This window comes from Desmodus rotundus, chromosome 7 (genome assembly GCF_022682495.2).
Source record: "Desmodus rotundus isolate HL8 chromosome 7, HLdesRot8A.1, whole genome shotgun sequence".
NCBI classification, from domain to species: Eukaryota; Metazoa; Chordata; class Mammalia; order Chiroptera; family Phyllostomidae; genus Desmodus; species Desmodus rotundus.
Window position 1 is genome coordinate 36,666,753 of NC_071393.1, and position 25,110 is coordinate 36,691,862.

Sequence of the window (25,110 nt, forward strand, 5' to 3'; positions counted from 1 at the left end):
GGGGCAGAAAATTCCCATTTGTCACCAGCGCCTGGTGGAGAGCAGGGAGTTAAGGGACTCCTGATGGGTGAGCATTCCCGTTTGGAGTTCCTATGGGAATGGGCTGCAGGGTCAGCAACCCTAAGTCACAGTGTTTTGAGAATACAGACATTCCCTTCTATAACTGCAAAGTGTGGCCCTCACTCAGAAGCCTAAAGCATTGTTCGGTTCCCAGGAGCCAAAGGCTGGTGCTGAATAATAATCATCACCTGCCAGGAGACCATTGACCACAGGGGCTGCCTGCTGCCTGTAACTCCTGGTAACAGGGAGCCCCTCTGAGAGCAATCCTTGCACTGGCTCCACAAAGGGGTAGTGCCTCTTTCTCTCTGGAAGCCTGTTCCTCGGTCTCTAAGACAGTAGCTGTCAGAACTGAGCCAAGGCTGGCAACTCAACGGCGAGAGGCCTGGGTGTATTGGGCCAACTCGGAATGTAGCTGTGAGTGTGTGGGGCTTGTTTTTATAGCTGCTGTAAAAATTCTCCTTACACTTGCTACTTTACTTTCTCCTGAAGCCCTGAGCCCTCTCTCCCCCCACTCTAAACCCAGCTCAGCAATTACTGGCCACTTCCCCCCGCCCCGTGCTCAGGCCCCTTTGAAAGCACTATTACATGTCTGGATGGTTTATGGGTGTCTAGGCTTCTGACTCCACAGACTGCATTACTCTAAAAGCTGGACCATCAGATGCAATCGCAGAGGGGAGAATCGGAGGGGGTTACTTTTTAAATGCATGAATGTATTACACCAAATGGATAGAAACGCTATGCTGGCAATTTTACTGCTTTATAGGTTTCTGATATTTACAAATCAATTAGTATGTTTTTCCTTATGTTAAAGATTCCAGTCTTTTGGAATCACCACTATCCTAGTGGCCAGTTAAACCTACCGAATCCTCCCTCTCATGTACCGTGGAAAATGAGCGCGCTCCCCAGGATTTCTGAGGGACCCTAAGAGGTTTCACGTTCTCCTGGTGAACAAACTCACACTCAAATTCCCGACCCTTCCTAATTCTTTTTTTTTAATTACTTTATTGTTGTTCAATTACAGTTGTCTGCATTTCCTCCCCACCAATCCCCCCACCCCAGCCAATCCCAGCTCCCTCCCTTGCTTCCACCCTCCCCCTTGGTTTTGTCCATGTGTCCTTTATAGTAGTTCCTGTAAACCCTTCTCCCCACTGTCCCCTCCCTGCTCCCCTCTGGCTATTGTTACAATGTTCTTAAATTCAGTGTCTCTGGTTGTATTTTGTTTGCTTTTTTCTTCTGTTGACTAGGTTCCAGTTAAAGGTGAGATCATACGGTATTTGTCTCTCACCGCCTGGCTTATTTCACTTAGCATAATGCTCTCCTAATTTTTGATCTTCTCTTGTCGACTGCAGTTCAGTAACCATTTTATATTCTTTTTTATTTTCTAACATTCCACTAACATAAGTTTTTTACATGTCACAGACTTTATTCTAAAGGTTTGGCGATAACTGAGGGGTCTCTAGTACAGTACTGAGCAGAAAGCAACCCACAGGAGAACTTCGGACCTCCGGGATCTCAGAAGTGAGGACCACACCTCCGCTTCTCGGGGCCCCTGCACTTGCCACTCCTTGAGTCTGCTCCCTCTCTTATTGTCTCCTTCTAGATCTTTTCCCCATTCCAGAGCCTTAGAGACTCTCTTAGCCTGGTTGCCAGGACAAAACTGGTAACCTTTTCAGAGTAATCTAACCATGTTGGGTTTTAATTTTCTTCCATTTAAACGGTCCCATTTGGAACCAAAGAGCCTGCCTAGGACTGCCCCGATCAGTGGAGGGGACCACCCCAGCTCACCGTCCTGAGCTGACATCCCTGGCAACCCTGACAACAAGGAGAAGGTTTGACATGTTCAGGTTTTTAAAATTTACCTAAGAAATAACTGAAAACATCCTTGCTGTGAAAAATTCAAACCACACTGCCAGGCCAAACTCACTTCCTCCTGCCTCCTGCGATCCACTCTCCCGGGAGATAACCGCTCCTGGATCCAGGCATTGCCTTCCAGGCCCTTTTCTAGGTGTTTACATATATTTGGAAATATATACACACAATTTTGATTTGTGTGTGAAATATATTTATAAATTCATGATGTATGTGTTCTGCAAGTTGGTTTTTCATTGTTAACTACCCCTCTTTTAGATATTTTTATGCCAGCATCATTTGGAAACAGCAATGTCCAGCTAAGAAACCACCGACATGCCGACCCGTAGGGTAAATTGTGCTTTGTGAGCCCCTGGAACCTCTGTACAGAGGGGAGCTGGCCCTCAGCCCACAGCCCACAGGGAGAACTTCGGGGGCAGGTAAGAACGGGTGTCGGAACCCGCTACCTCACCCTGACGCAAAGAGCCTCACCTTGCTTCTTCCTCACTGAATGAAAACCAGCCTGCGATCCCTTCGGATTAAGAAGTGTTGCTGCTGCTTGCTCTGGAGACCCCGATGTGGGACCTAAGCTGCCCGTGTGGGCAAACCCTCCTGGTCCTGGTCAGCACTGCTGACTCCCTCTGAGACCGGAGCTCCCCAGGCGGGGTTCGCCCCCACCCTGATTGTACACTTTCTCTTCATGACCAGGCCCTGTCTCCGGTCAGCACAAAGGTTCAAGGGGGCAGTTTGTGTGGCTGAGCCATCCTAGGTCCCTTCGCCCAGTATGTTTTTCAGGGCCCTTTCAGCTCCACCCTGGGGGCTAGGCTTAGTGATGGATTTAAATTGCAATGCGATGCCGGGCAAGAAACAGGAGCAGAAGCCCAGTGTGTGGCTGGCCAGGCTGGGAGGCCTGGGTGTGGAGAGCCCGGGACCTATTCCTGACTTAGGGAGGACTCTCCAGCTTTCTCCCTTGGGCTTGGGGAACGCCAAATAAACACACCCCATAGAAAGCAGCCCCAGGGTGGTGGCAGGGGGCCAGGAGGTGACAGGCCTCCCAGAGCAGGTCAAATTTGGTGCCGTATGCAGGGCAGCCCAACCTCGTGCTAAACAAGAGTAACTGTCAAGCACAGCCACGGTGATTGCTGGGACCGTCAAGGCTGAAGACAGCCTCAGAAAACCAGGAGCGGTCCAGCCTCCCTCGGGGCCCTCACTGCACTGTACCTAGGAGGCTGGATTATGGGTGTCTGAGTGGGCAGTCTGCCAGGTGAAGACCACCTTTCTCGCTGGACTGCAGCGACAAGTGGGTAGAGGACTGTGCTTCAGCGTTGAGCTCGTTCCACTAGGACTGCATGAGATGGGGCGCAAAGGACATACCGGTGGCCAGGGTGGGGGGCTGTACTGACCAGCGCAGGTCTGGCTCCAGCACAGGGCAATGGCTAACCTGCAGGGTATCAGCAGCACCAGAGTCTGCCACTGAGGGACCTAGGGGTGGCAGGGTGAAGGGTGAAAACATGCCTCCTTGCCTTCCTTTTCTACTTGCCTTTCTGGCCCAGACACCTGACCACTCTCACTTCATGCTCAGCACATGACCCCTCAAGACTGGCTCTGTGTCACCTTGAGTCAACATGTCATCAGGAGGCCCCAAGCCTAAATACCATGTTCTCTCTCAGACCTTCCCTGGTCAACCTAAGTAACACTCAGCTCACCTCTTGGCTACTCTGTTACTCTGTCCTGGTTCATTGTTTTCACGTTACTTAGAACCACTTGAAATGATTGATTGACATGTTCAGTGTGTGTCCCTAGCTGGGAGACAAACCCCATAGAGACAGGAGGTCTGCCTCTCATTTCCTCTTGCAGCCTCAGAGCCCGGCACATCCTATGTGGGCGGGAAAGCGGGGAGTGAGTGTAGAGGAGGGAGGGTGACCAATAGCCCACACACCTTGAAAACTGGTGTTCACAAGGGTCTTCTCCCTTTTACTGGCCTTGACCTTGGTGACACCAGCATCAGCCCCAGTTGGAAGCAGAAGAATCTCACAGGGGCCTGGCCCAACTGGTGGGTTCCTAACTTCAGTGAAAGGAGGGGACTGGGTGGATGGACAGGGCGGCCTAGAAAATTTCCTGCAGACTCCTGGGATTTTTTTTTTTTTTAAATAAAAATAGTCACAAAAAACTAAAGAAGAAATTCACTGTCTTTTTCTTCCTCAAGTCCCTACTTTCTTGAGGTCAGCTCTGCCATGTTGTAAGGTGTCCAGCAGGGGCAGCCAGGAAGATTAGGGAAAGCCCTGGGCTAATGGGCATTTCAGCTCTTCTCTGATTGTACCAGGCCTTCTTTCTCGGGGCAGCCCCTCCAGGGGGGCTGGGGGGTCGTTCTGTAAAAAGCAAGGCCCTGTTTCTGTTTCTGATTGCTGGCTGGCATTCCACCCAAAGGAAGGAGATATTAATCGCCGCAAATGCATGCAGATGGCTCTCTGGGTTTTGTGAATTCCACAGCACCTCTTGTTTCCCTGCTGGGCCTCAGTTTATGGTGTGTCCTGCCAGAAATGAAAACCTTGCATCGGTGGAGAAGCGGGGCCTGGCTGCTGCTGTGTTTGGGCGGCAGAACTGAGGAGGAAAGTGTTATTTTAGGGCGTTGCCAAAAGCGAGAGCTGTGATTCGCCCAGCAAACTCAATTACACTCACCTTTTCACTTCTTGAAAATAAGCAATAACATTTTAGAGCATGTGTTATCCTGTTGGTATTTTACTTATTTATTTATTTGGGTCAGGAGAGGTAGTTTAAGTTAAATTCATTCAGAGGACTTTGATTTATGGGGAAAGGAAAAATACACTTTCTGTTTCCAGGAGGCTTGTGTGTGCAAGCACACACACATACACACACACACAGAGAGGCACACACATACAAACATGCACGCACATCACTACAGCCAGTCACACAGAGATGCATGCTGGTCATTTCGGATGAACACTCTGTAAGCTGAGACAGAAAGTTATTTAAGATAATAGCAATAGAAATAATTTAAATATAAAATTTCAAATGTTTTCCTACAAGATAAATGCAAAGTATAACAAAGCACTGTTAATATATAGCCCTGGCTGGGGTGGCTCAGTGGATTGAGCACCAGCCTGTGAACCAAAATGCTGCTGGTTCAATTCCCCGCTGGGGCACATGCCTGGGTTGGGGGCCAGGTTGTACAAGAGGCAGCCGATTGATGTTTCTCTCACACACTGATGTTTCTTTCCCTCTCTCTAAAAAGAAATAAGTCAAATCTGGTCATTGATTTAGCCCCCCCCCCATAACCCTCATCTCAAGATCCTTCACTTAGTAACATCTGCAAAGACCCTTTTTCCAACTGCAGGTTCTGGGGATCAGAACATGGACAAATCTGGGGGTGGGGGAGGCCGTATGTACACCATCACAGAATCGCCCCTGGTGTTGGGAAACTCGTCAAAGAGGCTGGCTTTGAGGGGATTCTGTAAGAAACTGGAGGGAACGCAATGCCACAAAGGTTCCCTGGAGACAGGAAGAGGATGATGGTTCCAAACTTGAGCACAGGATAGGGGCTCTACTTCAGCGTGCATTTCGGCTTTTCTCTCAGGCTTCCTGCGGGACTCCTTTAACCCTCCGAGTGCCTGTCTGCGAAAAATCAGAACTCTGCCAGCTAAATGGAAAACCACATTCACTTGACTAGGAAACCGTTTCAATTCCGCTCGTGCAAACGTTCCGCCTTCCCTCCACCGTTCCTATTCCACAGAGGGAAGGGTCTAGCAGCCTGTGTGCTTGTAAAATGTCAGAAGCTTCCTTTTCCTGCAGAGCAGGTGTCTAGTCGGCGGCATGTGAAGGCCCTTCGTGCTGCACCGGGCATTGTGCACTAAAGAGAAGCTGATAGCAGAATAATTAATTACGGTTCAACAATAATAATAAAAAGCAAAACAAGAGATTTAAATAAAATAGCTAAGGGAACAAATGGGTTTCCCGGAAGAATGGTGCCTGTTCACCGTGGAGAATTTATATGTAGAGTAATGCTGGGAATGAGAACACAGCAGAGACAATCAGAGGCCTGAGGAGGCTCCAGCAAGCTGGGGCTGCTTTTCATTGAATTGTCTCATTAGCTGGCTGGAGGTATAAATAAATTCCCCCAGTGTCTTTGTTGTCTGACAAGACAGAAAGCAGGATGAGTCCTGACAGGGCAGGGGGTGGGGTGTGGAGAGGGGGAGGGTGACTCTGGCAGCCCTTGAACCACGGGAAGGGCTGGGAGGGAGTCTGCAGTGGAAAAGAAGAGGTGGCGGGGAAGGGGTCTGCTCCCTTTCTGGCAGAGGCTACGGCCCAGGCTGCAGTGAGGGCAGGGAGGGCAGGGAGGGCAGGACTCCCAGAGCCCAGCGGCTTTGCTCCAAGGCCAGACAGATGCCGGGCTTTGCCACGGCAAACCCCACTTCACATCGCCACAGCTTATACTGCAAGCAACACTCTGGAGCCACAGCCGGGTCCTCACGGCGCCCTCAGCCACCGGCTGCAGCCACGGTTCCTGGACAGACTGCCCTGTTGTGAATGTCCTCAAGCAGTTTACAGGAAACTCACTACAGTAAATAGAAGTGCCGACTTGTTTTAATAAATAGCACTTTTAAAAATAAGAGGATTCTGGGAACATGGCAGTTGGGGCAGCACAGTTGCTTTTTTACAATACACGACAGTATAGTTCACATACTGTACTGTGCGATTCCATCACCGCAGTCTATTTAGAGCACTTTCATACCCCCGGATGAAACCCTGTCCCCCAGCAGTCACTCTCCACTTCTCCCCACACTCCCTAGTCCGAGGCAACCACTAATAGACTTCCTGTCTCTTTAGATTTAACTATTCTGGTCTTCAAGTTTCATCCGCGCTGTAGTGTATGCCAGAATTTCCTTCTTTGTAAGGCTAAATAATATTCCCGTGCAGGGACAGACCACTTTTTGTTTATCTGTTCATCTGCTGACAGGCATTTGGGTTTTCTCACCTTTTGACTGTTGTGAAAAATGCTACTATAAACATTCGCGTACAAGTTTTTGGTGTGGACTTACGTTTTCATTCCTCTTGACTACACCCAGGAATGAAATTGCTGAGTCATGAGGTACCTCTAGGTTTAACATTTTAGGGAAGTGTCAGATTGTTTTCCAAAGTGTCAGCAGCATAATTTTTTTTAGTTGTTAAGAGTGCTTTTTATTGTGCCTAAAATTTTCCAGTAAGGTGACATAAAAGATTCAAAATGGTTTCATAATACATGGAAGATGAAATCTCATGTTTATAACATAGAGTTTGATTCTTTTGTATGTATGATTAACCAAGATTGTGTCTTTAAATGACAACTTGATCTTTTAAAAATCGTACTCAACAACACTATTGTGTGCCATTTATTTTAAGATTGATATTTGTAGGATTAGCTTTAACAGTAGGACGTTTTCATGCATCCCTCAATTTTGTACTGGTTTTAATATTCACAATGTTTAAGTTCAAATAAATATGCAGGCCCACATGAGAAATGGATGAAATGAAATTACCTTTTTTATATAAATTGGGTCAATTGTTTTTAAGAGCAAAACATTAAATTGGGATTTAAAACCCTAAACTTCCCATGTTACTGCTAATTCAAATATATGTATTATATTTGAATAATGGCCACAAAACTGCCCATTAGCCTTTCTTGTCAAAGAACAATTAATCCCTTGAACCACTTTTCCTCAGCATCAGCTTTCTCAATAAATAAATTCAGATGAGCCAGAAAATTGGCATCTTGGCACTTGGTAGCAGTAGGGATGCTGCTAGGGCCTGTTTGTCATTACTTGGTAGATCAGAGACGACCAAGGCTGGCCCTGACGTTGCAGCTGCATGCTTCACTTCGCTAGGTTCCCCTTGCTTTTGGACTTCTTTACTTGATCTGAATGTCTGCTGAACAAAAGAATCACTTTCTTTTTTTTTTCCTTTTTTTGTATTTTATTTAATCTTTATTGTATTTTTTTCTATTACCCGTTAGTCCCCTTACCCTTACACCCTCTACCCTCAGCAATCAACAACACTGTTGTCTATGCCCGCAAGTCCTTTTTCCTTTTTGCTAATTGAGAATTGCACCCCCTACCCAATGCCTCCACTAGCTGCCATCCTGCTATCCATCTGTGAGTCCATGCCCATTTTCCTTGTTAGCTCAGTTAATTCAGTAGAGTCCACATGTGAGTGAAATCATACAGTATCTGTCTTTCTCTGACTGGCTTATTTCATTTAGCTAAATGTTCTCCACGTCCATCCATACTGTCGCAAAGGGTAAAATTTTCTTCTCTTTTATGGCCAAGTAACATTTCATTGTGTAAATGTCCCATAGTTGTTTTATCCACTCATCTACTGAAGGACATATGATCTGTTTCCATATCTTGGCTATCATAGGTAACACTGCAGTGAACATAGGGGTGCTTATGTTTTTTTCAAATCAGTGTTTTGGGTTCCTTCAGATATATTCCCAAAAGTGGAATAGCTGGATCAAAAGGCAGATCCATTTTTAATTTTTTGAAGTATCTCCATACTGCTTTCCACAGTGGCTGCACCAGTCCGCATTTCCACCCCTTTCCAAATCCATCCTCACCAACACTTGTTGTTTGTTGATTTATTGATGATAGCCATTCTGACAGGTATGGAGAGAGAAAGAGAGGAAGAGAACATCAATGTGGGCTGCCTCTCCCATGCCCCCAACATACCCACAACCAGGGACCTGGCCTTCAAGCCAGGCATGTGCCCTGATGGGGAATCCCACTGGTGATCTTTCAGTTTGTGGGATGATGCCCAACCCACTGAGCCATACCAGTCAGGGCAAAAAGAATCACTTTCAATGGCTTCAATTTCTTTTACTCTTTTTACTTGTTTTACTAGGGTGGTTTGGTCTAACTCCTTTCTTCTTGTTGGTTCTTCTTCATTTCTTTCTTTGGCTTTCAATGCTTCATCAGCTTTCACAGCAGCTTCACGAACCAGCTGTAGTCTGGCTTTGACCTGTGCAGCTGGTGGCAGATGTTCTATTTCAGCTTTGATGTTTCCAGATTGCCCATGTTTGATGTTGCCTTTATCATTCTTCTTTTCTCTTTGCTCCTTATCTGTGCTTTTATGTTGTTCTCTAGCCTGAGGCAGACTACAGGTTCTTCTATGACTAGACTATGGGAACGTGGATGAGGTCTTGACCTAGACCCTCTTGTTCTGCTTTCTGACCTAGACCTCTGAACTCTATTGGATTTCCCTTGACCCCTTGAATGACTTTGACTTCATTTTATTCTAGAGCCATAAGCAGAGCTACTGCTTGATTGATGCCTATGTCTTCTGTCATAAGAATGTGAGTGAAGTTGAAGATCTCTGGACCAAGATCTTGACTTTGACCTTGATTTCCTTTCCTTTGGCTATATGTTTTACTATCTGAAGAACTACCTGAAGATGGCAATCTACAGAGTTTCTGAACCTGTTTTAACAAGCCCTCCAGAAGAATCTGGCGATGCTGACTCTAAAGTTGGAGAACCACTGATCTGCAAGAAAACTAGGTGACTAGGTATCATAACAAGCTCCAAAGTCTGAGCAGGTGGGTACAAACAACTTGTGGCTGTGAGACTGTGATTTTGGCCATTATGTGGAAGGGAGGGGAGAACCGGAAGTGAACTCCAGGAGCCCTGAGAACCAGAGAACCCACAAATGCCCTTGGGAATATTGGTGGCCCAATCTGAGAACATCAGCCAAAAGCTGGAGGAAGCTCCAATTTGCACGTGGGTGCAAGGGGATCCCAGGGGGTGGGAGGTGCTATAACACTCTAGGTTTTCTAATTTTTTTAAACTAACAAACCAAACTTCATTGTAAAATAATGTTCTGTGTAAAAAAATACCTGCTGGGATCAGAATTTAAATTGAGAGTTGCAAGGGGTGGGCGGGGAGAGAGAGGAGATTCAGCTAAAAGCAAGAGAGAGCAGTGGATGGACAACTTAGAAAATAATTGGAGATTATATATGTATATGTTTATATGTACATATAAATCATTTTGTGAAAACAGTGCAAGGAAAATATCCAGGGCAGTGAATAATCTAGGAAAGTTGTCCTAGACTACTTTCTCCTCCCAAAAGTACAAAAAAATTCTCCCGTTAAAATGAGCAACAGAAAATGATCATGAGCAAATCCCACACAAAGTCACTCTAAGAAAATAAGGGACAGAATGCTGTCCCTAGAGATAATGAAGGCATGCTAGAAGGACATGCCCACAAAACAGATAAAACTTGTAACCTAATGTATTAAATGAACTAAAATAAATTAAAGAACATGATGTCAAAAAGAATAGCTCTAATATTATATTCTAATAAGCTTATAAAAACTTAGAAATGAAATCATTAAGAAAAGAAAGATTTGAAAATATAAATGACAGAACTCAGACAAGAATAAGAAATAAAAAATTTGACTTTATAAAGAGTAAAATGGAAGGGACGTGTTTCACCTATCTATTGCTATACAATGAATTAGCCCCAAACTTAGTGGAATAATACAGCCATGTCCCAGGCTCGCGGCTTCCAGCCTTAGCAGGACTCAGAGAGCTGGGAGCAGGTCTGCCTCCAAAATGGCACCTTCACTGCCCGTCTGGCATGGTGGCTGGAGGGTGGGGTCAGCTAGGACTGATTACTGGAATGATGACAGGTGGCCTATCCAGCATGTCATTCTCAGGGTAGTCAAGCTTTGTACATAGCAGCTCAAGTTTCTAAGAGTGAGCATTCCAAAGACCAGTGCAGACCAACTTGGCCTTTTCTGACCTAGCCTTGGAACTCACATAACATCACTTCTGCTGCGCTCTGTTAGTCAAAGCTCTCACAGGCTCACAAAGATTTAAAGGAGGGGACGTAGACTCTCTCTTGTTAGGAGCCATGTCCAAGAGCTTTTGTCCATTTTCTCAACTTTATTAAAGCACAATTTGCATGCAATAAATTCATCCATTATAATTGCCCAGTTTAATGACTTAGGGTAAGTGAATAGCCTTGGAACCACCAGCACAGTCGATATATGGAACAATTCCTTCACCTTAAAATATTTTCTTATGCCTTTCAGTGGCCATGTTTTAAAACCACCACAGGACCTAACTATGAATGAACACCACTTGCAAAGGATAAAATACTTTTAAATAAAACAAAAATAAAGTGAAAAATGATTCAGGAGAAAATGGCACACACATACACGTTAGGCAAAGACGACCCAATGTGTGTGGAATGGAAATCCCGAAGATGAAAACCAAAACAGCGTCCAAAACAAATATTAAAATACTTAAATTAAGGAAATCTTCTGAAATAAACAGACTTGAAACTTCATAGTGAAAGGTACATCTCATATCTGGGAAAATCACAACAGCCAATATTCTAATAAAACTACTGGACTTCAAAAACAATTGCAAAAAAGAGCAAGTGATTTACATGGGAAAGAAGTGAAAGAGGCATCAGACTTTGGACACAACCCGCTATGCCAGAGGACAATGGAGCTACATGCTGAAACCACTCAAGGAAAGAGACTGTGAGATCAGGATCTTATAGTAACCAAAGTGACCTTCATATACGAAGGCACAGACCCACTCTTACTGTGTTTGTGAACACACAAAAAACTCAGGAAATATTGTCCCGAGTCCTTCCTGAGGCACCTACTCGGGAATGAGTTAAAAAACAAAATGACTAGAGAGGTACCTGCATGCAGACTGGGGTGAGCATTAAAGATATCTTTTCCTGTAGAATTAAGACTAAAAGGCAGTTCTTGGGGTGAGAAAACAGTACTGATGGCTTTCTGCTCTGACCATCTAAATAGAGCGCAACTGCCCAAAATGGAGGGAACATGGAGAAAGCATATAAAAAGTTCAACAAACTTGCGGATTGCCTGGTAGGTTTTAACTAAAAGTAAAAGGATATTACTTCATATTAGAAGCTGTAGAGATGGTGTGGAGGAGACAGAGGAAGTTACTAGATAATTTCAAGATTGCACATGGGGAGGGGAACCAACAGGCAACATCCTGGAAAAGAAGAGACGAGGAGAATACGTGTTAGAATGAATATAAAGGTAGCCATTAGAAGGAAAATACAAACTTGCCTAAATTCAAAGCTCTAATCCCCGATACAAAAAACAAAAAAACAAAAGAAACCCCACCAAATAAAATAAGCCACAAAGACAAATATTGGGTTGGTCAAAAAGTTCATTTAGTTTTTTCCGTAAAATAAAAGGCACTTTTCATTTTTCACCAATAACTTTATTGATGTGGATATTTTGGGTGTGTCAGCTGTCTCCCCCGTGGTATAATGTTGACTGTTCTCAGCTCATGTCTCTATTTGATCGCTGTCTACCTGACCATGGAGCATCATCATCTGGCGAGAAATCTCCAGCGCGAAACTTCACAAACCACTTTTGACACATTTGATCAGTCACACACCCTCTCCACACACTGCATGAATCTCGCATTTCAGTTGCATTTTTACCTTTCTTGAAATAATAAAGCATAATATGCCAGAAATGTTGCGTATTTTCTTCCATCTTCAAAATTAAAATGGCTACGCAAAGTTTCACTAATTCTGGTTTTTTAAATGCACGCTGATATGACAGTTGTCACACCACAATCTAACAAAATTGTTTCCAACGAAGTTAATGATGACTAAGCACTACTAGAGCCATCTTACAGAAAAAAACAGAATGAACTTTTTGGCCAACCCAAGACATACCTAATATATAAAACAATATGACAAAACTTTTGAGGCCAGCATATCAACAATGCCAACAGGTGTGAGGTGATACCTCACTGGTTTTGATTTGCATTTCCCTGATGAGGAGTGACGTTGAGCATCTTTTCCACCTGTGTGTCCTCTTTGGGAAATGTCTATTCAGCTCCTCTGTCTATTTTTTAATCAGATTGTTTGGTTTTTGCTATTGAGTTATATGAGATTTTTATATATTTTGGATATTAAACCCTTTACAGGTATGCAAATAATTTCTCTCATTCCGTAGATTCCCTTTTATTTTTGTTGATGGTTTCCTTTACTGTGCAGATGATTTTTAGTTTTATATGGCCTCCCTCTATTTCTATTTTTTTTTGAAATTTTTTGTAGTAAGTTACAAATATGTGTATGTATGTATCTATGAAAAATAAAAGAGTGGATTGAAGGTCCTCCATAATAGTACTCAACCTGTTTTGGGGGGTATTTAAGAAAATGTCCCCCAGATGTTACAGGGCACACAGCTACACCATGTATGTAAATGCCATCTGTTGCTTTGACCTATCCCTGCGCTTTTGCCATCTGATTTTTTCCCCGCTTAACACAATACATTGTGGACATGTTTGCATTCCTGTACGTAGACATCTAGGTCACAATTTAATGGCTCCATCGTCTTGCACTGTACAGAAGTGTCATAGTTGTTTTAATTACTCCCCCTGTCACTGATGTTTGGGCTGTTTCCAAATGCTCATTAATATAAATAAGTGTTGTGATGAACATTTTCCCTCATCCATCTTTTCACACTATGTGGTTATTTCCTGAAGTTCCAAGAAGTGAGACTGCTGGGTGAAACAGTTACTAAAAACTTTTAAAGCAGACCTTTGAAAAGATGGGGTGCACTGCACCAGACCTGGCTGAGTGCCAAGGAGTCCCATGGTGGCTCCAGGCCCCGGAATGTGGTCTCATGGCCCCTGATGCTAAGCTCCCTCACTCTGGGCAGAAAACACCCCCCACTCCAGATTCTGACTCAGGAGGTCTGCCGTGGAATCTAGGAACATGAATTTTAAACAAACTTGGGGCCGATGGTGGTGCAGGTGGTCCAGGGTCGCACCGGTAACTGAACACATCAATTCTGTCTCCTCATCAGGCTCTCCTGAGAAGCTCTGAAAACACTCAAGGCTTGTGTAATCCTGGGAAAATTTTTCAGCAGATCCGCGAGAGCGCTGGCATGTGAACATACGGAATATGTGGATGCACACATGCGATCCTATCATACTGCACACTGATTTTTTTCCTTCGTGCAGTCTTATTTTTTCCCTCGCTCTGTTTTTGCTTGCCTCCTTCCTTTTCTTCTCCTCGTCTTCCCTTACCCCTATCCCAGACAACCTGTGCTGACAACTGTTGTTGAACTTCACTGTTGGTATGGTTTTCTCCATGCTAATTTGACATATGCAAAAACGTTAGGCATTACCTAATGCCTGTCACCGATTCTCAGCAAGGAGCAGAAACCAATTCTGGCTGATTTGAGCAGAAAGGACGTCTCTTAAAAAGATACTGAGTAGTTCACAGACTCCCTGTGTGGGTTGGAGAAACAGCCTGCAGGCCACCCGCCCGCGCCCCCCAGGGCCTTGCCGCAGATCCAGGGTGGGTCCCGGCACCATGGCCGGTCGGGGAGGCAAGCGCTTCCCCACCCACAGCAGGATGGGGGTCTTCTAGGGAGGCTGGGTGGATACTAGGTACTCTTCTTCTCTGATCACACTTGTTTACACATTCATTCGTGTCCTGACTTGACTCTCTTAACACTTTCTGGCCTCTGTCAAAAGCGCTGTGATGGCCCCGCCCCATTTCCTGGTCTACCTGTCTTCACCCTCACTTCGTGCTGACCCCACTCTGGGATCACCAGGCTCTTTAAGGCCAAAGTTCTGAGCATGACTGGGAGGGCCACCTTCCACCACCTCCCGAGATGTGGCCTCCCGAGATGTGGCATGTGTCTGCTGCAGGCTCTGCAAGAGACTTCCTGGGGTGTGCTTTGCGGGGCAGCAGAGGGAACCTGAGCCTTGCGTGCTGGGAAGAGCAGGTCTGTGTAGCAGAAGCTACCTGACCTGGGAAATATGGACCAGGCTGGAAAGTGGCAAAACTCAAGAGTTTGCCCTGGCTCCAGCATCAGCACCTGTGGCATCAGCCTCACTCCCTATAGTCACGTCATGCACTGCTTTGAGGCATGCAAGGATTCAAGGTTGTCAGGCCTTTATTTTTGTTAGCTGGCCTTTCTCATTCTAGAAGTAACCTTGCCACCGTCGGCCTTTCTGAATCAGCACTAGGGGGTTGGGAGGTGGGCTTAAAGGAAACAGATTTCAGGCAACTACAGTCAGAAAAAGAAGATAAAGGCACTTTGGGTTGTTTGTGAGACTACTGGGGGGTCAGCTGGGATAATAATTCCTTGCAAGAGGGGTGAGAGGAGGGTATTTTTATATAAAGAATGTAACGATCAAGTCCAAGTTTCTTATAACATGTTCAGAAACACAAAGGCATCGTGTTAGGTCTTCCAGGAAGCAGGCATCAACAGCTAGAAGTGCAAGAGATTGTTGGCATGATGCCTGCAAAGAATAAGAGGGAGGGACAAGAGGAGGCTGGGAAGCCTTCAGATTGCCAAGCAGGTCTGAGCCTGTGGAAGGAGAGGGGCAGCAGAAGGACTGGGCGCTTCAGACTCTGGGGCAGCTTGGAGAAAGCTGTCAGCCCAGCATGGAGCTCCAGCACCAAGAACACCCAAGAGGGCTTGCACATGGAGCAGAAGGGCAGGATAGGGCACCCCTCCCAGGCTTGTCATTGGCAGGCCGCCTGGGAAGAGCTCCCGTAGGCCCTGCCGCCCGGGTCTGCCCCTGACCTGCTCTCCTCACAGCGACATCAAGTTCTTTTTTGAAGGGAGATCCAAGCAACTTACCTCTGCAGCTGCTACAACAGGCTTTAGCCACATTTCCATCAATAAATATTATAATTTTTTAAATTAAAGCAATACACTATTTCATAATCATTTTAAACATGTAGGAAATATAAAAAGAAAAGAAAAATGCTTCTATCCCGCTAGAGATTTTCTATTTGTAATATATACAAATAAATATATTTTTATTTTAAAATAAGATCATGCTATACATCCTGTTTTAAACCCTTTTCACTGAAAATATATTATGAACATATGCATATTCCCTTTTCATGCACATAAGGCTATGTATTTTCTAGTGACTGCCTAGTGCTCCTGTGTGTGAATGTACCTTCCCCTGCGTGAGTGGTTTCCTGTGGGCGGGCGCTGTGGAGGTTTCCCATCCCTGTTACCGTAGACGTCCCTGCAGTGACAGCCCAGGTTCATGTGTTGTTCTTGGAGGTCTCCAGGGATTCCAGAGCTGGCCTCGGTGACTCTCTGAGGCTATATGATCTTGACAGCTAGGATGTTGTTCTACCCTGGGGCTCCCCTGAAGTGTTGCCAAGGATGCAGGAGTGCAAAAATAAAAATCCCCAAAGAAAAGCAATTGTGCCAGGTGGCTCTGAGAGCCCTCATGGGACAAATAGCTGGGTTGGGCATCGTGGCTCAGGGAAACCAAATTCCTTGCCTCCTGGTGCATTCCTGCCAGGGGTTACAGCCCTATAGAACTGTTTATTTTGTTTTGTGTCTTGTTTTATGCCCGCTGCTGCTTTCTGAGATTTAATCCCCCAATTCCAATGAGAAGAATAAAGCGAAGAAAATCCTCAGAGGTGGAGGGCCATAGGCAGAGTTACATCATGGTAAAGATAGCTTTCCTGTGCCTCTTCCTGGGAGCATCCTCCACCTAAGCCTGGCACCAACAGTCACAGTATCTTCAGTTTCCATGGTGACCTGCAGGGGTAGCTCCCATGGGGAGCCCAGAGAACTGTAGTTCTTTCCCTCAAACCCTTTCAGGTACTGGGATAGATCCTGGTGCAGGTACTGGCAAAGAGGCTGGTGATAGGGTGTCCCTGAAGCTGAAGACCAGAAGCCAAAGGGAGCTAGAAAGCAAATATAAAACTAGACTCTGCTGTCCTTGGTTTTGTTACTAATGAACTTAATTTCTCAATCAAGCGCCATTCTACTGCTTTAGGACTTTGGTCTCAGTGATTCCAGGAGTTTCCCCTGCCCTTCTCCCTAGGGCTGGAACTATGTCCTCGGGCTTACACAGTGTCGAACGGGAGAGTTCTTAGTGGTTCTCAGTCTTTGCGCTATGTCCCCCTGACATCTGCTGAGCTAAACATCACCCCTGCTGACCCCGCACAGATGTCCGCCGAGGCCTGTGCATTCCCCATCTGCTATGTCGGCCACCATCCGTGCTGGTCACTGCCTCCTTTCTGCTTTCTTGGGCTTTCTAAGCTTTCTGTTTTAAACATATGCTACTTTTGACATTAGAAACAAAAAAAGTTATCAAAATATTGTTTGTTAAATGTATTTTTAGTGTTGCTGTATGTTGCTTTTCTGTCTTAAAAGTGTGGTTCTGGAGTGGGAAACAGGCAGGATTTGGGACAAGGTCTAGAAAAAGCTCATTCCTTACAATCAAAACTGGGACAGTTCATCTGTAATGGATGCCAAGCAAACTACTCACCTTGATATATGTTTATCAGCCTGTTGCTGGGATCCTTGGGAGACGCTCTGGCTGCATGGAGGAGCCCAGGATTTGTGTGCAGGGAGATGTGATGGGAACGGGAGCGGGCAAAGTTGCCTGCCCTGCAGCAGCAGGGCCCATCTGGCTGACGCCACCTGTGACCATGTTACAGACAAAGGACTCAACGCAGGCTGCTCCTTTTGCAGGAGAACCTGCACTACAAATACGCAGATACTCAAATGTGCTCACTGCAAACAGCTTCCTAGTTTGGAGATTACGGTTTCTGGAGCCAAAAACACTTCTGTGCTGCTGCGTCACTGACATTGTCCAGAGGAGAGGACGGCCTGGCCAGCCCACATAAAGGTTCTGGTTCTGTGGGCTGGCCGTAGTGTAGAAACGGGTCTTTAGATTGATAGATACACCCACCTCTTACAACCCTTTCTAGAAAGTGTATGGCGATTTGTATCGTGTCCTTAAAAAGTCCAGACCTTTCGATCCAGTAACTCCTCTTCTAATAACTGTCAGAAATTCACATGCAGACTTAGGCACAGTGTTATACATTATGATGTTAGCCAAAATGGTACAAAATGGGGACAACCTCGGGGTTCGACAGTTTGCGAATGGGAATAAATATACCGTGGTGCACCTGTGTGAGTCTAGGACGAAGCCATTAAAAATAATTGTCAAAGAATTTTATTGACAAAGGGAAATGTTCACAGTACAGTAAGTTTAAGATTAGGTCTTAGAACTGTCTATACACTGTTGTTTCAAGTTTATAAAATTGTAACATGCATATTCCTAAGTAAACTATTGAAAAGAAATATATTAACTCTTTAGGTGTTCATAGCTGGTGATTTTTAGCTCCTTTGTATCCCCCACCAGGGAGACAGCTTTTTTATTTGTTTGTAAAAATAATCAAATCTATTTGCTATTTTACCAAGTTCACCAATCTGTCTTATGATGGTCATTGGAGACTCAGAGATACAGTAGAATAAGCACGTACCAGGCTAGCTATGAATGTTAGACAAGCTATTTCATTTTCTGTACTTGAGTTTCCTCATCTACTGTATATAATGGGAATAACAATATTTACCTCCCATACTTATCATGGTGATTTAATCAGATAATAAATAGGAAGTGATGAGCATGTAGTTAGCATTCAATAAATGTTAGATTCTTTCCCCTGCTTCCTTCCTCCCCACTCCCATTTCAGTTTTACCTTCAGGAAGTAAGAAGAAGAACATGAGTATTGAGATCCGTGTGCCATTATATTATTTATTATTAATTAATTTAATAGCCTGCTGGTTGTGGTCTTTAAAAGCACAGTTTCAAAAAGAAGGGAAATCCCTCTGCTTGAGGAAGAAGTTACACAGCGAGGGGAGGTTTCAGAGAGAATGCAGACGTTCTTAACCGCTATTTTCATCTGTCTCCTATTAAGAAGAAATGCTATCAAGCCAGAATGGAGGAAATTGGAGGTCAAGATAGGAGAGAGGGAGTGGAAAACTATGTTAAACAAATATATAAACTGGACTCTGCCTCCCTGTTGGCTGCAACATAAAATTACATTCCATAGGAGGCCACTGTTCAAATATTGCATACGTGTCTACAAACGCGTGGAATTTCCCTTGAACTCCTTAAGCCACAATGAGAGCACGGAGGGTCAGGGGAGTGGGGATGGGAGGGGATTTGAGAGAAAGAGGTCTTTGGAGAGATGGTTTGTATGCTGCAGGTACTTCCCCTTCATTGGGGGGGTGGGGGGAAGAGAGGCAGGGGAGAAGGAGAGGGAGGGAGGGAGGAAGGAAGGAAGGAAGAAGAAAGAGACAAAGTAGCCAAAAAATAAACGTGGAAAATGTAGTCCTGATTTTAAAATGAGGGGGTAGATGAAATCTACAATTTGATTGACGAGTACCACCAGTGCCAACAACAGCCTAGATGGGATTATTAAACAGGTGGCTTTCTGAGTACTTTACAGAGGAAGTGATGTTTGCCAGGAACTAGCGCTAACTCACTAAGAAGTGTAAAGTCACTTCTTTTGTGTGTGAATTATTAGATTAGTGGATTGAGGGGGTATCATAGGCTCAGTGTCTTATTTCCATGAGGCCTTTTACTAAACCCCTTGTGATGCTCTTGTGCAAAGGCGGAAACATGTTAGTGGGGACTCAGAGGTAGATTTATAGTTGGTTGGACAGAGGTTCTCTGGGAGTGTTGGTTAATGAGTCCTTGTCACCTTAGCGGCGAGTGAGTGGAGGCATTCCAGGGGGCTTTGCTCTGGTTCTGTCCCGGTTAATATTTTTTGTTAATAACTTGAAAGATGATACTGAAGCCAATTTTATCCAAAAGGAAGACACTAAGACAGAAGAGACAGTGAACACATGTGAGTGATTATAAATTTTTTAAAATTGGCAGTCATATCTGCTGACACATTTTGACAAGAAAGGTTGAAAAATCTGCAGTCAGGACAAGGACTGCTCACATCTGATCCGAGCACAGTGTTTCACCCTCAGACAAACGCCAGCTGGCATCGCCTACTGACGCAGCAGGCCCCCTTGGCTACCTAGCTCTCTACGCACCAACCCCAGGGTCAGCCTCTATTTTACTCTCCTCCTTAATTATAGCAACAGCCCCCGCTCCTCCCCACGGAGGCAGGTCCCAACACTGCCAGGCAAACCCCACTGCAGCCCTTGAGCTCCTCAAGAACTTCCCCAGCTTTAGGTCCCTGCCCTGGCTCATGGTTTTAACACCCTGCACAATAGTCCTTATGTTATTGTTACTCTCATATAAGAATACGCAGGAAGTGCGTCCTGTTGTGGGAGTTTAGGGTTTTAAGAGTAAATACATAGTGAGAAACAGTCAATAACAAAATGTCAGGACATGAAGAGGTCTGGAAATTTTGAACTATGCGTGATAGTGAAGGAAATTGAAGCTGTTTTGCCTGGAAGAGAAGGAATTGTCGAATATTTGAAGAGCTATATTGTATATAGCTCTTTGTATATTGTTTTTAGCCCCAGTAGGGGCTAAAAAGCCACCTGACAGGGATTTCCTATGCTAGATGGTACCTTTCAACTCTAAATGAAATTCTGGGACCCCGAGGGCTCTGCCCTGAAGGCAACAGAAATGGGAGGGTGAGGCCGTGGCTCAGGATTGGCAGCTGATGACATCCAGGCACATGGGTTGGAGGATGCTGAGCAGACACAAGCCTGGCCCTCTGGCTGGGCCAGAAGGGCCTGGAACCCAGAATATCCCAGGGAAGTGAGCAGGTAGTGATTTATCCCAGTTGGACCATAAGAAGCCTTTGGAGAGATCCAAATGCTATTCCTAGTATTTTGTCCACTTAAGAGAGAGGCCATCTCAGGTCACAGAAGCCCTCCTCCTGGGTGGAGTAGAGTTTGTTTCCTTGTGGTCTGGCCAGGAAGCATCAAGCCGGGTGGTCAAGAGGCTGGCCGTCTTGGCTAGGAGGCTGAATGACTAGCCAACTGGTGCGTCTCCAGAGAGCAGACTGACCGGCCTTGACAGGCCAGCTCTTCAGTGGCTGTTGCTGCCTGCAGAGCGTCCCCCTACAGCCAGCTGATTTTCTCATTGCTAGTCTCGTAAATGGCGTGATTTATGACTGTGCTCATACATGCTTTCCCGTCCAGGCTGGAAAGCGAATAATGAATTAATCAGTCTGCCTTGGGTTCAATACGGAGCTGAGTGTTTGCAGATCTTTATTGTCCTGTGCAAGCCAAGTCAACTGCTCCATTTGCACTCCTAATCCATCTGAGTCTGTGCACTCTAGCTGTTCCGGGGGAGCTGCAGCCTCATGACTTCTTAGTCTCCGAGGAAACCTCACTTGCCCCTCCCTCTAAGAGGGAATGCCAAAGACTTCTGGGTACTCAGAGCAGCCAAGCCACTTCCTCAGAGACTGCTCTATGGGATGTCTCCTGTCTTGAATGGGGCCGTGGAGAGCATTTCTCAGCACAAGAACAGCTGAACTGCCTGATACCAGCCAATGTGTGTGGCACATAGAAGGCACATGGAAAATGTTTGCTGAGTGAATAACCCTGGCTCTGCAGACACAGATGTTTATAAAAACTAGGCGCCTGCAGTCGTGACTACGGTAGTTTCTCTTTTCCCCTTGTTCTTGTTCAGCGGGGCGTTGGGAGAAGAGTTTTGACTAGGTCTCAGCTCTGATAAGATCTGAGCAATGATATGGGGCAGGGTTTTTCTCAGATTCACTGGGAAGCAGTGGGAGGTGAAGCCTGCATTTGAGGATCTGGAGCTTTCCCAGCTTGGTCATTTTTCATTGCCTCCCAAAAACCGAAGCCATAGCAGTTGTCTTTTACCCAGTACTGGAATATGAAAAGCAGTAGATCTCAGGGATGGATGGAGAAGGCTGACCCGGGCTCACCCTGATGGGCTCCAGGAAGGGGGCATATCTAGTCTTGGGTATGTTCTCCTAGACCCAGAGAAGCTGAGATCCTGCCTTGCCCACCGTCAAAATCCAGCTTCGCTGCTGCACAACTCTGGGCCTTCAGTCCAGCAGGATCCCCACACCTGAGTCTCTCGAGTTTTCTTCACACTGTTCTGTTCTCTGAGACCTTGCTTCCAGCCTTGTTGCTTGCTGGGGTACCTCCTCCCCCCACTCTATAAGACCTGCCACTAAAGCTGTCCCCCATGAAACATTTCCAGGCCTCTTCACATGAGAGCAGTCTTCTCTTTCCTTTTGGACTCAGACAAATGTTGCTGGTACCTCATTTAACCCCTCTCTGACTTTGACCCCTTTCTTTTGTCCTGGTCAGCTGAACATGGCTTCTGCATTCTCACTGGTGACTCTAGGCACTGGTGAAAATGTGAGGGCAAGAAAGAGCTGAGGGCAAACCCCACACCTGCCATCAGGCACCTCCTTACAGACCAGATACAACTGCTTTCTTTTATCCACTAAGCAAAAGCATTTACAGAGCCCCTATTCTGCAAGGTACTGGGGTTGCAACAGTGAACACGACCCTACCTCTTCTTCTTCCTCTCCTCCATACTCCAGCCACATCAACTCTTCATAGTACCCTCTTCATAGGCCCACCATGTTCCCTCCTGCCAAAGGGACTTGGTATATGTTCTTCTCTACTCTGGGAATGTCCATACTCTCCTTCTCTTCTAGCTTCTTCATTCTAATCTTTCAAAGCTGAACTTAAACACCAATTCTTCAAGGAGGGCTATCCTAGAACCATCACCAGCACCACTGCCCCATTCTTTTGCCCCTTGAGCTGACTGTTTTCTCTGAAATTCTAACCACAATTGTAATTACGATTAATTATGTAGTTAATTGTTTAATATTTATCCCACCCAGAGGTGTAACCTGACTGCCCTATTTTCATTGCCTAGAACAAAACTTTACTTGGCCTGTCTCCTCTATTAAAGGTTTTTCTCAAATGTTCAGTGATCCTTGTCACTCCAAACAGGTTGCCCAGGGTCAGTCACAGACAGCATCTGACACTGGTCTCAACCAGAGTCCCTTCCAAGAGGCCCAGAACCAATATACCCCATGGCCAGCTTCAGACAAAAATGGAGCAGAATCCAATAAGTTTCATGAGCAGAATATCCAAAGGGAGATCTGGGCAGACACCTAACCCCACTGAGGCAAATTTCGCTTCACGTGGTCAGCACCTGTACAGCAGCAGCTCACATGCCATGATTGGGATTCAGTCTCATAGTCAGCCAGCCTGAGGGTCAATCCAATGAATGAATGAGCCAATAGCAATTAAGACTCAATTATAATAGAAAGGGCCACATAACCCACACAAGGGACATTCCTGGAGCACCCAGCTCAGGTGATCAGGAGACTGCACCACTGGACCCCAAAGGACACCTACTACATAAGGCCATCCCATGAAGACTGTGAGTCATAGCAGATCTATGTGATACATAGAAACAAACACAAAGAGGCAGTTGAAATGGGGAAAGAAAGAAACAGGCTGCAAATGAAAGAACAGGAGAAAGTACCAGGAAAAAAGAGCTAAATGGAGGCAAGCCATTTATCAGATATAGAGTTCTATGTAATGGTTACAATGATACTCAAAAGTTTGAAAAGGAATATAGAAAGCATAAGAAAGGACCAGTCAGAAATTAAGAACACACTATCTGAAGTGAAGAATACACTGAAAGGAATAAACAGTAGGGTGGATAAAATGGGGGGTTGAATCAGCAGTTTGGAAGACAAGGTAAAAAAAAAAACAAACACTTAATCAGAGCAGCAAAAATAAAAAATAATTTTTTAAATGAAGATGGTTTAAGAATCCTTTGTGACAACAGGAGGCATAACAACATCCACATCATAGGGATACCAGAAGGAGAAGAGAGAGAGTAAGGGATTGAGAACCTATTTAAAGAAATAATGACCAAAAACATCCCTAATGTGTTGAAAGAAAAAGACATACAAGTCCAGGAAGCACAGAGAGTCCCAAATAAGATGGATCCAAAGAATCCCACACCAAGACACACCAAAATTAAAGTGGCAAAAGTCAAAGACAAAGAGAGAATCTTTGTTTGAAAGATTTTATTTATTTATTTTTAGAGAGGGGGGACAGGAAGAAGAAAGAGAGGGAGAGAAACATCAATGTGTGGTTGCCTCTCATGCTCCCTCCACTGGGGACCTGGCCTGCAACCCAGGCTGCGCCCTGACTGGGAATTGAACCAGAGACCCTTTGTTTCACAGGCCAGAGCTCAATCCACTGAGCTACACCAGCCAGGACAAAGAGAGAATCTTAAAAGCAGTGAAAGAAACACAGTTAGTTACCTACAAGGGAGTTCCCATATAACTGTCAACTGGTTGCTCAACAAAAACATTTCAGGACAGAAGGGATTGGCATGAAATATTCAAAGTGATGAAAAGTAAGGGCCTACAACCAAGATTATTTTACACAGGAAGGCTATCATTTAAAATTAAAGGAGAAATAAATAGCTTCTGAGACAAGCAAAAGCTAAAGGAGTTTGTTACTACCAAACTGGTATTTCAAGAAATGTTAAAGGGCCTGGAAGAAGACAGAGAAGAAGGAGAAGGAGAAAGAGAAGAAAAATCAAGTAAGAAATCAAAAGGTATCTGAAGCTAATGAAAATGAGGACACAACAATCCAAAATCAATGGGACACAGCAGAAACAGTCCTAAGAGGACAATTCATAGTATTAAAAGGCTATCTGAAAAAACAAGAATATCTCAAATAAACAATATAACTTTACATTTAAAGGAACTCAAAAAATAAAAATGAAGCTCCAAGTGAGAAGAAAGAAGGAAATAATAAAGATGAGAGCAGAAATAAACAAAACAGAGTCTTTAAAAAATACAAAAGATCGAGAAAGAGGAGGCAGAGTAAACCTACCCCATATACAACTGAGCCCAGGCCCTTTGCCTGGTCTGTATTGTGAATGGGGGGACATGGAAAAAAAATACAAAGTTCAGTGAAACCAAAAGCTAGTTCTTTAAAAAGATAAACAAGACTGACATTTTTAACCAGACTCATCAAGACAAATATAACCCAATTAAGTAAAATCAGAAATAAAAGGGAAGACATGACTAACACAAAATAATGCAAAGGACTGAAAGAAAATATATGAACAACAATTTTCAAACAAATTGGAAAGTCTGGAAGAAATGGATAAATCCCTATAAACATACAATCTTCCAAAACTGAATCAAGAAGAATCAGAGATTCTGAATAGACAGATTATAACTCATGAGATCGAAGCAGTAATCAATAAAACTTCCATCAGATAAAAGTCCTAGACCGAAAGTCCTAGACCAGTCCTAGACCAGACCTAGACCAAATTCACAACAGGTGAATTTTACCAAACATTCAAAAAAGAACTAGCACGTATCCTCCAAAAATTCAAGAGGAGGGAAGACTCCCAAGCTCA

The 25,110-nt window shown here is 44.8% G+C and overlaps 2 pseudogenes; one reads left to right on the forward strand and one right to left on the reverse strand.

Moving 5' to 3' along the window:
- Positions 1-7,543: 7,543 nt before the first annotated feature.
- The window catches only part of LOC112301681 (serine/Arginine-related protein 53-like), a 53,721-nt pseudogene continuing 36,154 nt past the window's right edge, over positions 7,544-25,110 (reverse strand).
- Positions 24,523-24,635, forward strand: LOC112301974 (small nucleolar RNA SNORA51; annotated as a pseudogene).